The sequence below is a fragment of the Octopus bimaculoides genome, chromosome 21 (genome assembly GCF_001194135.2).
Source record: "Octopus bimaculoides isolate UCB-OBI-ISO-001 chromosome 21, ASM119413v2, whole genome shotgun sequence".
Lineage (NCBI taxonomy): Eukaryota > Metazoa > Mollusca > Cephalopoda > Octopoda > Octopodidae > Octopus > Octopus bimaculoides.
The window spans coordinates 16,471,169-16,486,829 of NC_069001.1; the positions used below are offsets into that span (position 1 = coordinate 16,471,169).

The 15,661-nt window shown below is 37.5% G+C and overlaps 1 protein-coding gene and 1 pseudogene across 1 annotated transcript in view; one reads left to right on the top strand and one right to left on the bottom strand.

The window, feature by feature from the left end:
- Window positions 1-15,661, top strand: part of LOC106879692 (growth factor receptor-bound protein 2) — a 106,473-nt gene that overhangs the window by 67,944 nt on the left and 22,868 nt on the right. The gene's annotated exons all lie outside the window — the stretch shown is intronic.
- LOC128250499 (5S ribosomal RNA) lies at window positions 4,792-4,910 on the bottom strand (annotated as a pseudogene).

Genomic DNA, 15,661 nt, shown 5'->3' on the forward strand with positions numbered 1-15,661 from the left:
TTCTCCCAGTCAGTGTCGTCCTGCATGTCGCCGGCCTTTAATGAGGACTTGACACAGTCCTTAAATCGCAGCCTTGGTTTCTGCCGGAGTCTCCTTCCATTCACAAGTTCTCCATAGAGCATCTGCTTAGGAATCCTGCTATCCGTCATTCTAATAAGGTGTCCAGTCCAATGTAACTGGTGCTTGTGTACCATCGCCTCAATACTCAAGATATCAGCTGTCCTCAGGACCTGTGTGTCTGGAATTTTTGAGGTCCAGCCAACATTGAGAATGTGCCTGAGACATCTCTGATGAAAGTGTTCAAGGACCCTTACCTGGCATTTGTACAGAGTCCATGTCTCACATGAGTAGAGGAGCGATGTCAGTACACATGCACGGTACACAGCAACTTTTGTTTGCCTTGTGATGCCATGCTGGGACCAGACACGAGACTGAAGAGACCGGACGGAATTAGTTGCTCTCTGCAACCTGAACGATATTTCCTCAGCCAGGAAACAATGTATGTATGTATGTATGTATGTATATTTGAGAGAACAATGCCTGTCATCGCCACAGATGGAGGAAGCAGGTTAAGGAGGGGATCGACACTTTTGAGAGAGCATGTATCCAGCATGAAGAACTTAAGTGAGCTGCGCGAAAGCGCACAACTCGTATAGTGAATGGGGAAAGCTTGGTCTGCAATGTTTGCAGTCATGAGCAAAAATTCAATCCAATGATCTAGTCTTCAGCAACTTGATAGTGCTTATTATAATAAATAACATCTAAACACACATATATTTTGGCATGAAGCAGCCCTGACTCAATGGACATGTGAGCAATAATTTTTCCAGGTGTGATCATCCTCTTCCACCCCTACCTAAGGCACAGTGCACTCAGGACCACAAAAAAAAAAAAAAAGCCATATCCAGCCCAAATGTTTTATGTTGAAACTGACTAGATCTGGCCTCTCACACCTACCCTGCAATGTTATTCTAAAAATAAACAATCACATCATTGTAGCTTTGAAGCTTCAGGATAATGCATGATTAATTCAAAATAATGGGAATGAGTAAGCATTGCATTTAACAGAATATTCTGAATGCTAAAGGGTTAATGTGTCCTTTTTTTTTTTAAGACAGTATTTTTTTAATGAAATTTAGTTGTTGTTTCTAGCAAGTAGAGAATCCATTGGCAACTGGTACATTTCTTTACTGTTTAGTTTGATAGGGAAAGGTAGTGCTGCCCATGGAGAGTGAGGGAGGAAGTCATCCTAGAGAACAGACCAAAATGTTTGTAGCAGTTCAAAATATCCAACAACCAGGCAGTACAAAGAACTGAAGCAAACATTGCAAGGGGTTTGGGATGACCAGTCCATCATCTTGGATTAATATTCTCTGGAGTCAAATGAACCAACTACACTCTCTACTTCGTTTTTGTGCTTAAATTTGAAACTGTTTTTTTCGCCCTAGGTCAGCCCTGCTTGAGGAAATAAAAGGTAACTGTGACCATCCTCTCATCTATAATAGTCAATGTGGCCTTGGTTTTCTTTTTTTTTTTTTTTTTTTTTTTAGGAGAGTAAGGTATAATTCGAGGGTGTTTTGTTGCTACTTCTAACAGTTCTGGACAACTGTCTTGTAATATTTAGCTGTCCTTTGCATTCTAAGTTCAATTTCTGTCAGGGCAAACTTACTTTCTATGCCATGTAGAGTTCTTGTTAGTGTTTAGGCCTAGATGAGCCCTGATTAAACAGATCTATTATAAAAGGCCTTCTACCTGTGTGATCTTCCTACCTTTTAATCAGACTTAATGAAGAGTCAACATTATTGCCCTTTAGATTATATAAAATAACCCACCAATTGTATTTGTACAGTTCACTTTATTCTTTAACCCCTGCAATCTACATCCCCCACTCCTTGGACTGATGTGAGAGATTATGAATTCAAAAATGGTTAAAGGTGGGTAGCCAAGATGGTAGAGTACTGTACATCTAAGAAAACTGGATCAGTTTTTCTTTTCTTCCTTTTGGGATTGATAAAGTCCCAGTGAAGTACCAGATGAAATGGTTGTGGTCAGAAAGTCTTTGATCAGATCCACTTCATCAGGACTGAGCTAGTTAGTGTTAAATAAAAACACTGTACCATGCCAAATGTTGTGACAGGTCAAGGGTGGGGGTGGTGGGGGTGGGAGATATTCAACAAATGCAGGTTGCAATCTTTAAAAAAATTTTTTTGCCATAAGTGCTTCCCATCCACTGCCTCTGGGCATATTAATAAACTGGTGCACTGGTGCACCTTCACCTTTGCTACATAGCTGCACAGTAGCACCACCATCTGCATGCTGTGCATTCCTGTTAATTCTGCAATGTCCCTCCCTCCTCTTCCTCTTACTTGTCAATCAATCACTACAGATATCAGCTTGCAGCAGCATCAGTTTGCTTCACTGATTGACTTAGTATATTCTTCTGTTTTCACTGTATCTCCTCTTCTTCCTCTTTCTCTCAGCTACTTGGTTGTTTTACTAAGAATGTTGTACTAATGCATCATTGTATGTATATATATATATATATATGTATGTGTAAATACACACACACACTTTCACTACTCTGATCATGTTTTACTTACATTTTACTAACAGTCTATCAATGTTGTACTAAGGTTTTTTTCCTCTTTTTGTATAACTGTTTCCTTCCAGTATCTTCATTATTCTACATTCTTTCACTCTCTTCTCTCATTCATGGATGTATATGTGTATTGCTTTTTCTCTTTTGTTACTTCTCTCTCTCCCTCTAGTGGTCTCTCTCTTTCTCTAAGTACTGATCAGTCAACATGCTAAAAATAATATCCAAATCTCACTCAAACCACACACTATTGAGAAAGATAGTTCAGTCGAGATAGACGATGCAGGAAGAACAATAAATAGAGAACATCTTTGATCATGGGCTTGCTGTTTGGTGGCTGACTCAGGGTTAAACTCCTGGTCTCGTCAGTTCTATTAGTGTAATAAAACTCAATGTAGATTATGTACAAGAGGGTGCTGAAAAGTTCCTGGCTTTAAGGGTATCAGGAAAGGCTTGGTTGGAGGCCCAACCTTCCAAGTTCTTTTACAGGGCTTAGAAAAACTGAAGGACCACTGTAATGTGTGAATTGAGAGGGGAATATGTTGAATACAATCATAATTAACTGATCCTCTTGTATGTTCTTTAACCCAAAACCAGGAACTTTTCAGTTCCCTCTCGTAAATGTATTGCTGTGTGCCAATTTTTTTTAAGGTCTTATGTTAAGCCCTGGTTTCTTGAACTAGGATTTTCTCAGTGCTGCACAGATCACCTTAGACCCAGCTAAGGAGCTTTTATACAGTAACTCAAACTGCTAGAAATAGTAGCCAATTCTCTTTGAAATCACACTTCACCCTCTTAGAAGACAGGAGGGCACATTTCTTGAATAGTCCTAGGCACATGTTCTAAAAAAATACAGAGGATCACATCTGAAATAGGTTTGTATCTCGAGTCTGCTCTATCAGGGGTAACCTTTCACTAAACAATATCAACCATCTTCTTAGAAAACCTGAATATGATGGTATAGGGGTGGGGAGTGTCAAAGGTTGACGACTGTAGTGTAATTTAATGTTCCCTGATTCTTGTAACATTGGTAGCATTGATTCCAGTTGGAGAGGTTTTTTTGCAAGAAAATTCTCATCAGACGACAAGGGAACTGGCAGAGAAAATGGAATGCTCCTACACTGCTATAGAGAAGCATTTTCACTCGATGGGAAAGGTTCAGAAGTATGATCTGAAAATAAATAAAATACCACTATCAGATTGATCTGCTGTACATTTCTGACAAATCTGTGGGTTATGTAATGTCTTTAGTTAGGAGAGGTCAACAGCTATGGCCATTTGGTCCTTTTCCTCTTCTCCTCTAAATTCTTTTGAAGTTCGAAAGTGGAGTTGGTGGTGTGTGGGTCAAATTCCTTACACAGGATTGTCTTGATTTTCTATTTTTTAAACTTCCTATTCAACAAGACATTCTTTCTAGCTGTGTGTGTGTTTACATATTTCTGTGTAGGTGGGATGAGGATAACTGTCAGTTGGCTAAACTTTCTTCTTCAAGTTTGTATTACAGAAAAACTAAGCAAATCTAATTAACATTATTATGTCTTCTGGAATTTTCTCTTAGAGTCCCACACCACATTATATTGTAGGGGTGAGGTTGTCTCACTGACATAACTGCTATCATTGATCCCTTATTTGATTAACTCATTGGTTCTGAACTGAGGTCCATATAAGATTTTGTTGTTAACGTTTATGTACAATAAATTGGTTACACTTCTACAATTAATAAAATATTTTGACAATTTTTTTTTTATGCAATTCCTTGTATTTGATTATAAAAATACAGTACTCTTTACTCTTTTACTTGTTTCAGTCATTTGACTGTGGCTATGCTGGAGCACTGCCTTTAGTTGAGCAAATCGACCCCAGGACTTATTCTTTATAAGCCTAGTACTTATTCTATCAGTCTCTTTTGCCGAACCGCTAAGTTACAGGGACATAAACACACCAGCATCGGTTGTCTAGTGATGTTGGGGGGACAAACACAGACACACACATACATATATATATATATATATATATATAATGGGCTTCTTTCAGTTTCCATCTACCAAATCCACTCACAAAGCTTTGGTCAGCCCGAGGCTATAGTAGAAGACACTTGCCCAAGGTGCCACGCAGTGGGACTGAACCCAGAATCATGTGGTTGGTAAGCAAGCTACTTACCACACAGCCACTCCTACGCCTATAAAAGAAAAGAACACTTACAGCACCTAGGTTTCCCAAGTGGTCACCCATCTAAGTACTAACTAGGCTCGATGTTGCTTAACTTCGGTGATCGGACGAGAACCGGTGCTGTCTGCATCGGATGGCTTTGGGGGTCAAGTAGAGTAAAATAGAAACCAAAGGGGTCCATAAACAAAGAATGGCTGAAAACCACTGGTTTAACTTAGTTGCAGGGGAATTTCATGACTTTCATGTCTTCTTAAGGATGTCAAAGATATTTGTAAGAAAAAAAACCCCTTTGGTGAGAATGAGAACTGGTTGAAATTGGTCATTGCTTGAGTTCATACTGATATTGATGGTGATTGTGATAGTGATGATGTTTGTTGAGTGTGATGATGTTTTCTAATATTCATAGAAAACCACAAGTTTGTAAGGTGAGAGCCTTGCAAGAAATAGCAGTTAAAATCACCTTGGACCACACTATATCTTTAAAAAATAGATTATTGGATAATCTAGTTCTTTAAACATTGAAAAATAAAGTTGGGTAGTTGTGGCGGAAATGTGATCTTGGTGTGATTTGAACTCATGTAACACAAATCTGCCATTTTGTTTCTTGTTCTACCAATTCTGTGTTTCCACTGTCATAATTAGTAAAGATGAGTTTTGACATAGGCACAAAGTAGTCAATTAAATCAATCCCAGTATCAACTGGTACTTTAATTTATCAGCTCTGGATGGATTAAAGGCATGATTTGACTTGAAAACAAGAGTCCTGGAACAAATATTGCCAGGTATTTTGTCCATCACTCTATCGATTCTGACTGGCATTTGGTGACAGGTTTTGTGCATTATATTCCCATTGCCAGTACTTAATTGACTCCAAAAAGGATGAAAAGGTAAAATCAGCTTCAATGAGATTTTAGTTTAAATGTAACAGGGCACATTTACATATTACAAACTATTCTCTCTCTCTCTCTCTCTCCCCCTCTCTACGAGTCTGCCAATACACTATCACTCTCCCATAATAATAATTTTAGCACCAAGTCCAGCAATTTTGAAGGGTAGGGGAAGTCAATTACATAATTACTGGTACTTATTTTATCTAACCAGAAAGGATGAAAAGCAAACAATAATAACTCTCTCTACTTTAGACAAAGGCTTGAAATTTTGGGAGAAAGGACTAATTGACTACATCAAACCCAGTGGTGAAGTGATACTTATTTTGACCCCCACAAAAATGGAAGGTAAAGTCAACCATGGTGGAATTTGAACTCGGAGCATACAGCCAGAAGAAATGCTGTCATGCATTTTTACCCAGCATACTAACAATTCTGGCACCTTGCTAGCTTAAAGAATAATAATTAAAGGAATCTGTGATAATTTCATGTTCTTCTATGCTGTTCCATAAATTTCTAAATCTCCATCAAATTTTGTTAAAGATTTTTGCTATGTATGTCCTTCCATAGTTTTTGGCTTGTTAAAAGTGTAACACTTCTGCACATATCATAACAAGCACTATGATAGGGGTGATGATGATGATGATGATGATGATGATGGTAATGGCTGTAATTTCAGAAATCTGTATTAAGTAAAGATAGTAGTCCTCCCCACCCACAACAGACTAATATCACTTGTGGAGCAGCAGCAGCAGTGGTTTATATTATTCTTTGGCAGAGTGCCATTCCACATCTACCTGAAAACCTTGATTCTCTTCTTTATGTAATAATTCTTACTCATCTTGGGTTATCTCCATTGTAATTTTCAGCTTTAATCTTTTTCCACCTTCATATCCTGCATAAATAATCACTACACACTCTTTCTCTCCTTTCTCCTCCTCCTCCCTTCTCATCTTCACCTTCTCTCTTATATTTATCTTCTTGTATGTACTCCCTCTTTCTCTCCTCCTCCTCCTCTATAATCTGTACTACCCAGAATCCTTAAGCAAGACGCACTATCTCTTGTCTGTATATGCAGTTATAGAACTTCCCATTCTTGGTTCCAATAAGTGTTTGTTTTTGCACTATCTTTTTCAATGAAGTGAATCTGCATCACTCATTATCACTGTAAACATCACTGAAAACTAGGTTTTTGAGTTAGATTGTGTTGCATTTCTGGTAGAAACATCAGTTGTTCCTTGCAGATTCTTTCATTTACAATTTAAAAAAAAAAAGGCAAAACTCCATCTTGTCTTTCTTTCTACCAGAATATTTCAGAGACAATGAAGGTGTGTCAGCCATCCGTGCCAATTCTATTTGAAATGTCTTGAAATGTTGCTTCATTCTACTCACTGACTCCCTTCCGCCAGTGAAATTTTATTTCACTTCTAAATGTTGGCAAAATTGTTAGTGAGGAAGCACAAAAATACCTTGTGGTCCTTGCTCTGCCTGTGTTTTGAGTTTAAACTATACCAAGGGCAATTTTAACTTTCGTCCTTTCCAGATTGATGAAATAAGGAGCCAGTTAAGGGGAGGAGACTGGTTGTATTTTTAAAATAGGAAATGAGATACTTTGTGTCGGTTCTGGTTCTTTGTATTTTGATTAAATGTGAGCTAGATTAACCCCCACTCTCCCCCACTGAGCTTTGGTTGTGTTTAGCCTGTTGTGATTTAATCCACCCTGTTGCAGGGACTTGTGTCAAGGTCACCAGTTTAAGAATTTTGTCCCAAAGGCCATGTGTATGGATTTGACCTTCCCTCTCATCTAAAAAAAAAAGAATTTCTTGAATAGTTAAGTATATTGGGCATGATGAGCTAGTAACTAAGTCAACAAACATGGTGTTGATAACATGTTTGTTGACTTCTTAGGTTACATATTGACATATATAACCTACAAATGGTTATGTGCATGAATAGGATCAAGTTTCACTCACTACGGTTTGGTGCTTCCATAAAAATGATCTGTCTTTTATTTGGCTTGTATTATTTTGAATTTGGTCAGTTGTTGCTTAGGACCCACTGAAAGTAAAAAGTTGGTAGAAAGCAGGCTTTTGTTTCAAAGTGATCTAACTGTTGCCGTGTTTCATAGGCAAGAGTTAAGTTTGGTGGGTTGGTGATTAACAACCACTGCAGACAGTGAAACCACCTTTTATCTCTATGGTAACAGAAATAATGCACACCTGGATAAGAGCAATAAGAATTGGAAATAAAAAAGAGAAACACACACACACTTGTATATAGTAGAAAATGTGTGTGTGTGTGTGTAGATATGTATATTTGTATGCATATATATGTGTATATATGTATGTAAAATGTATATGTGTCTATATATGTACATGTTTGAATGTATATATATATATTTGTGCGGTTGTGTGGTAAGAAGTTTGGTAACAAGCTTCTCAACCACATGATTAGAGTGAAATATAATCCAGATAGGAAGACAGAGTTAATCACATCTTTAATGACCAGTTACAATTGTTTATGTACTAACTCTGTTTTCAATACCAATTCATGTGAAAAGTCATATAATATTTATGGTTTTCAACACTAGAGTGACACTTCTTCAGACTGGCATCAAAGGTACACTCTTACATTGTGCATCTACCAAATGCTGTGTTTTGCTTGTATCCAGAGGAAACAAAAAGTATGAATAGAGATAAAAAATGAAATTGTGGAAAGATAGACAGCAAATGCAATGTCATTACGAAAGCTGATAAAAATGGTTTGGAGGAGGAGAAATGGAAGAGGAAGATGAGGGTAAAGTTGGAGGAGGAGAAGAAAGAAAAAGCAAAAAGGGAAAAAGGAAGAATAGAAAATAGAAAAGTTAAGCTGGACAATGAGTGATGTCACCATTGCCAGTACCATGCCACAATGGACAAGTGAGTAGAGTAATATTGGTGAAGTTCCACTCTAATGTGTAAAACCACAAATATTATGTAGCTTTTGTGTGAATTGGTGTTGAAAACAGTTGTTGTAGAAACAGTTGTAGCTAGTCATTAAAGTCTCTTCATTGTCCACAAGTTACCTGGCAACCCTGCAGGTGTCGGTGCCATGCAAGAAACACCAGCTCTGGTGTCACTTAAAAAGTAGCAGTGCTGGTGCCACATAAAAAGCACCCAGTACACTCTGACTGGTTGGCATTAGGAAGGGCATCCAGCTGTAGAAACCATGCCAAAGCAGACAATGGAGCTTGGTGCTGCTCCCTGACTTGCCAGTCCCTGCCAAACTCTCCAGTTCTTGCCAGCATGGAAGACACATGCTAAATGATGGTGATATATGATATTTATGTATGTGTCTTTGTGTTTGTCTCCCACCACTGCTTGACAACTGGTGTTGATGTGTTTACCTCTCTGTAACTTAGCAGTTTGGCAAAAGAGATCAATAGAATAAGTAGTGGGGTTGATTCATTTGGATAAAATTCTTCAAGCTGTAGTCTGACTGAAACAAGTAAAAGATGTGTATATGTATAAAGTATGTGTGTATATATATTTGTCTTTTTTTTTTCTACTTGTTTCAGTCATTAGACTGCGGCCACATTGGGACACTACTTTGAGTTTAGTTGACAATTCCAGGTAGTTTTTCTGTTAGTCTTCTTTGCCAGACCACTCAGTTATGGGGGTGTAAACAAACCAACACTAATTGTCAAGTGGTTCTGGGGGACAAGCACACACATAGGTATATATACACATACATGACAGGCTTCTTTCAGTTTCCATCTACCAGATTCACTCACAAGGCTTTGGTTTGGCCAGGGCTATAGTAGAAGACACTTGCCCTAGGTACTACACAGTGGAGTTGAACCTGGAACCATATGGTTGAGAAGTGAGCTTACCACACATAGTGCCTATATGTATATACCTATGTGTGCATGTATGTGTATATATATGTGTGTGTCTACACACCATCACACAAACTGCAAAAATGAAGATAAATTTTATCTTCATTTTAACTGTATTTATATTTTGTTACACACACACACACACACGCACAGGGGGTGAGTGGGTAGTTTCCTGTAATTGAGTAATTCCTGATATCAGTCGATAACATTTTATCTGTGTATATGGGTGTTTAGTGATGAAGTGGGGTGGCATCTAAATCTGTTAGTGGTGTGTAGGTGTATAGGGGTGGGCTATCTAGATATGTTAGAGGCATAAAGGTGTAAAGGAGTGGATTTAGTTGCATAAGGGTGGAGTGGGTAGCTGGATGTAACTTTGCACACTACATGTGTACATGCACATGTGCATGCACACGCACATGCACAGTTTTAATTTGATGTTAGCAAATTAGAACCAGTTACATTCCCCTCCCCCTGTGCCACCCCCACATCTTTGTCTTGAACATATTACTTGAATATTCTGTTTGTGCAGTCAAAGTTTATGTGGTTGTTATGTGGCGCCTCTCCACTCCATTTTGGTGATGGGAGTGGAGTGCAATGGCTGTTTTGTGGGAGAATGTGAGTAGACAAAGATGAGAGTGGTGGCACTGTAACAGATGATGTGAATGACAAGTTACTGCTGAGAGTGTGAGATGGATGGTCACGTGTGTTTTAATCGAAGTACTTGAATCTGGTTTAAAGAGGTAGAAATTTGAGGTAAACTTTACAAGTGTTTTTCTTGTAACCCATGCAGACATGGAAAATTAGAGGTAAAACAAATGAATGTGTGTATACATATATTTTTTAATAAGCTCACTGGTGATTTGTGACACTAGTATCTGATTAGGCACTGGATTATATATGTATACCACTGCAGAGAAATCGCTGCTATCTCCAGCTTTTGAGCATCTACCATTGATGAGGCCAAGGAAGTCTGAAATTACATGATCTGGTAGTCTCAATGGTGATGGCAGAAGAATATCTCCTACTAGCAGTATAAACATGAGTGCTTTAATGCACCATAAGTCCATGTGAGATGTTCTTTCATGGTAACTATCGCAATATTCTGTTCTACCACAACATCCAATTTTGAGTGGGGATAGATATTACCATTTGGTATTAATACTGCTTCCACTGAGAGCTCATGTCTGTATGTGTGTGTATACTCAGAACTAGGTGAACTAGGCTGATGAGAGCAAAGTTACTTAGTCTTTGATATAGTACAATACCAGTGATGATCACAAACCATTAACTTCTTGACCAGTTGACCTATCAATGGAAACAGGCACTAACATGATTTTGTAAAACAAGGTCGTAGTCAAAATCATTTTAAAAACTGTCAAACTAATTTGAGTTCTCTGACTTCTATATCTTGTCTCTAATTAAATTTGGCATCTTTAATTACTTGTTGTATAGCCCCTGGACAACACTGGTCTTGCTTCTCTTTCATACAAGTAATCACCTGAGCAACTAGGTATGATCTATAAGTCTTTTGTTTTCAGTTAGAACGTTTGTATCTATGTCAAACTTCCTTATTGTTAGCATTGTTTTCATCCAATATCTTCAACCATTTTAAAGATGATAGGGAGGTAGAATTTGATGGTTATGTAGAATCTGGTTGCTAATCACACAAAAGTCTCTTTTCCTCTGATAAAAGGTGACGGCAGATGTGGTGTGGCCTTTTAACCTTTTACCATTTAAACCAGCCATATCTGGCCCAAATGTTCTACCTCTTTTATGTTCAAACTGGCCAGATTCAGCCTCTCCCACCTACCCCACAGTGTCATTCTAAAAATAAATAACATCTTCAAAGTCTTGAAGCTACAAGATAATACATAATTAATTTTTAAAGATGTGGACAAATAAGCATTACATTTGACAAAATAATGTGAATGCTAAAGGTTTTGAAATGCGACTGATCAAGAAGACAGTGCTGCAGTAGTGTGTTTACTTTGACTGGTTTCAGTTTTTGAACTGTGGCCTTGCTGGAGCATCTCTCATGATGTACATGGTTGCTTTGACCACAGAATTTGTTTTATTGATTGATGAAGGATGACAGGCAATGTGGTGGAATTTGACAACAGGAAGAAATGATTTGTATAACCAAACACCACAAGGTATTTGGTTAAATAGATCTGCTTTCTCCTCCACCCAACCCCTCCAAATATTCATTAGTCTCTCCTACTTGTTAGCTAATACTTATTGACCTTGAAAGGATGAATGACAAAATCAGTATTGTGAATTACCAAAGTTGTTGGATGCTCTACTGAATCTACCGTCGTCCACTTGTTCTGCCCTCTGTTATTAATGTTTAGGTAAATTAAAAACCAGTTTACTGGTCTTTGTTTTCTAAATTGATGTGTTCAAGTCACTTACCCACCCAACACCTACACCCTCCCCCACTTTCTCTTTAGCTTGTGTTGTGCACCATATGAAAGCTGCACTGTTCACTGCTGCACATTACGCTCACTCCCACCCCACCCTCTATTTTCGACATCTGATATCCAGCTTACTCTGCCTGATGATGCTATACTGTATGTATTTGAGCTGCTCTAAGCCAACCCATATGTTGCCTCAACTGTAAAATGATGCCAACATGTATTAATCCGAGCTCTGATAACTTCTTCCTCTCCTCCGCCTCATCATTCCCACCCTGGGGACATTTTCTTCATAATTTCACATTAATCAAAGAACTTGGCTTGTACTTTTCACTTCTTTCCCTTTCTTTCATTCCATTTCTTTCGGTCGTCTTCCTCCTTATTCTTTCTCTTTCCATTTCATTCCTTCTTACCTATTTCTCCTACTCTCTCCTCTACCCTCTCATTCTCTCTCTCCTTTCTTTACTTATTTATTTCTTTAATCTTTCTCATACCTTCTCTTTTTCTCTCTATCTCATCTTCACTCTCTTGCTTTTACTCTTTCTCACCTTTACTTTCTCTTTCTTCTTTCTCATCTCTATAAACTCAAGTGCTGAACGCTTGACAAGTGCATACACTTCTGTTTTCCTACTGAGGGTTTGATGACTACTTGCAGTACAATTAGGATTGATAACCACTTAATAATTTCATTATTATAATCAGTGTAAGGGCGACAAGCTGGCAGAATTGTTAGCATGCTGAGCAAAATGCTTAGTGGCATTTCATTTGTCTTTATATTCTGAATTTAAAAAACATCCACCAGGGTTGACTTTGCCTTTATCCTTTCCGGGTCAATAAAATAAGTACCAGTTGAGTTCTGGGGTTGATGTATTTCATTTACCCCCTCACCTGAAATTGCCAGCCTTGTGCCAAAATTTGAAATCATTTATTATAATCAGTGTTGTTGTAATGTTGCTCTTGTTATTAATACTTTGCAGTATTTCTTCTGGCTGTTTGTTTTGAGTTCAAATCCCACTAAGGCTAACTTTGCCTTTCATTCCACCAGGGTTAATAAAATATAGTATCAGTCTAATAATAAACTAAATCCCTTCCGCAATACCTTTTGGTAGTTAGCTAAAGCATTATTGTTCCTGGGTTCCAATCATACTAGTCAACTTTGCTTTTCATTTTTTAGGAACTGATAAAGTACCAGTTTTATACTAAGGTTCATTGTAATTGATCCTTCCCTCTTTGGCCTTGTAACCTCTAAGAAATTATTACCTTGAGCATCTTTCTCTCTCTCTCTCTCCCCCCCCCCTGTGCGTATGTGTGTACCAATGTTGTATTGGTCTCTTTATCTCTTGCAACTTGGCAGTCTGGCAGATAGAGATTGATAAACTAAATACCAAACTGGAATAAATATGAGACACTATGCTTGACTTGAACTTTTGAAGGTGGTGCCATAAGCAAGGCTGCTGTCCAAAGACTGAGACCAGTAAAAGACTAAATTAACTAGTCTTAGCTTTTTAATTATAATAATGAGTGTTTCTAATTTTGGTACAAAGCCACAGACTTTGAGAAGGTGGAGGTAATTGATTATTGTTATTCTTGTTGCTGTTGTTGTGAGGACGCATGGCCTAGTGGTTAGGGTGTTGCACTCCTGATTGTGAGATCGTGGTTTCAATTCCTAGACCAACTGGTTGATGTGTTCTTTGTTCTTGAGTAAAGCACTTCATCTCACATTGCCCTGTGAAAACTTCCCCACCTGACACGTGGTACACCTGTTCAGGCAACATTGATTTGATGGAGGGTATGCTCTGAGTTAAAATTCCACCAAGGTTGACTTTGCTTTTTGTCCTTTCAGGGTTGATAAAATAAGCAGCAGTTGAACACTGGGATCAATATAATCAACTTACTCCTCCCCCGAAATTACTGACCTTGTGCCAAAAATTGAAATCATTATTATTACTCCTATTTTTGTTGTTGTTATTTGTTATTTATTATTATTATTAGCACCACCACCTGTGGTAGCAATATTTCTTTTGAAGTTACAAGGTGGGGATGTAGATGAAAACCTCTCTTTCCCCTCTGTATAATAAATAGAAGGTGCCATCAAAATAGATGTCCTCTTTTACTGATTTGAGAGGAATATATTTCTGGAAGTGAAATTATCTTCCTGTACCAAAATAATTCTTTTGCAGAATAAATATAGAACTGCAAAAATGGGGTGTAATTAAGAACATATATGTGTACAGGAGTGTATATATATGTCTGTATATATACATATACCTATCTACATAGATGTACAATCAAGTACATGCATACGTATGAATGTTACACACAGGCATGCATTTATAGTCACCTTTATTCTCTCACTTCTGCATTATTAATAGGCCTTTCAGCCTTGCTTTCTTCCCCTTTCACCCCCTCCACGCTTTTCCTTATTCCCTCACTCCACCCCCCCAAATGCATCACCTCCACCAAGTGGTCTATTAACACCTCTACTTTGGTCCTTTAAAGGAAAGGCAGCTAACTACTACCATTTTCTGTCATTCCTTTCATTTCAAGAGCTATGCTGCCACTGCTGCCTCCAACACCAAATATTCCTGGATCTTCTTTGACATTCACAGATTCTATTGACACTATAATATATCAGTGTGCCCCTCTGTGGAAAATTCTTCACCTTTTATTATTACTATTATTGTTGTTGTTGATATCCCCACATTAGTCTCTCTCTCTTGAACTTATTTTAGACAGTTATATCTATCTATCTATCTATATTTATTTATTTATTTATTTATTTATTTATTTATTTATCAGTTGATCAATCAGTCTGTTGTTTCTGTGCTGGTTGACCAGACCTTTAATCAAAGCTGTTTCAATTGTAATTAACCTGTTTTTTTTTTTTGAGACATGTTCTATCTCAGACTATATTTTCAAATGTGTCTTTTTTAATGACTATAAGGTATGATTTGATGGGTATTTTAGTGGGTCAGCCTTCAGAAATAGCATGCAATCACTACCAGTCTTTCAAAAAAAAAAAAAAAAAAAAAAAAAAAAAAAACCCAAAAGCAAAAGAAGTTTACATAGTCCTAGATAGTTCTAAAATGATGAGATTGGCATAACTGAAATGTTTTTGATCAAAGTTTACTCAGGATTCAAATGGAACCAAATGACAACAACCCTTGTAATGAGATTAAGTAAAACCTGGATGGGTGTAGAATTATTTTGGAATGATAGAAGAGAGTGGACAGAGAGTGTGTAGCTCTGTAGCCCACCACACACTGGTGTGTGTGTGTGTGTGTGTGTGTGTGTCTCAGTGGGTTGTTAAATTTATTAGGGTTAGGTACAATATGAAACTTCGATTACATCACTTGAAAGATTGCATGTAGCAAGTATTTTTCCTGTTTGTTTAACCAAATGCATGGAAACGTGTGTGTGTGTGTATATATATATACACATACATATATATATATATATATATATATATACACACACACACACACACACAATTACGTACACATATACATACATATATATGTATATATATTGAAAAAAAAGGGGGCAGTCAGAATTTTGGATAATCCTTTATGAGCGCCTTTATTTGCTTAACTGAACTCTTCAAAACAAAAATTAAGATCAAAATGGTATTAATTTTTGTCTTGAAGAGTTCGAATGAAAGCACTAATAATGAATTATCCAAAACTCTGACTGCCTCCTTTTTCTCAATATAAAGTAT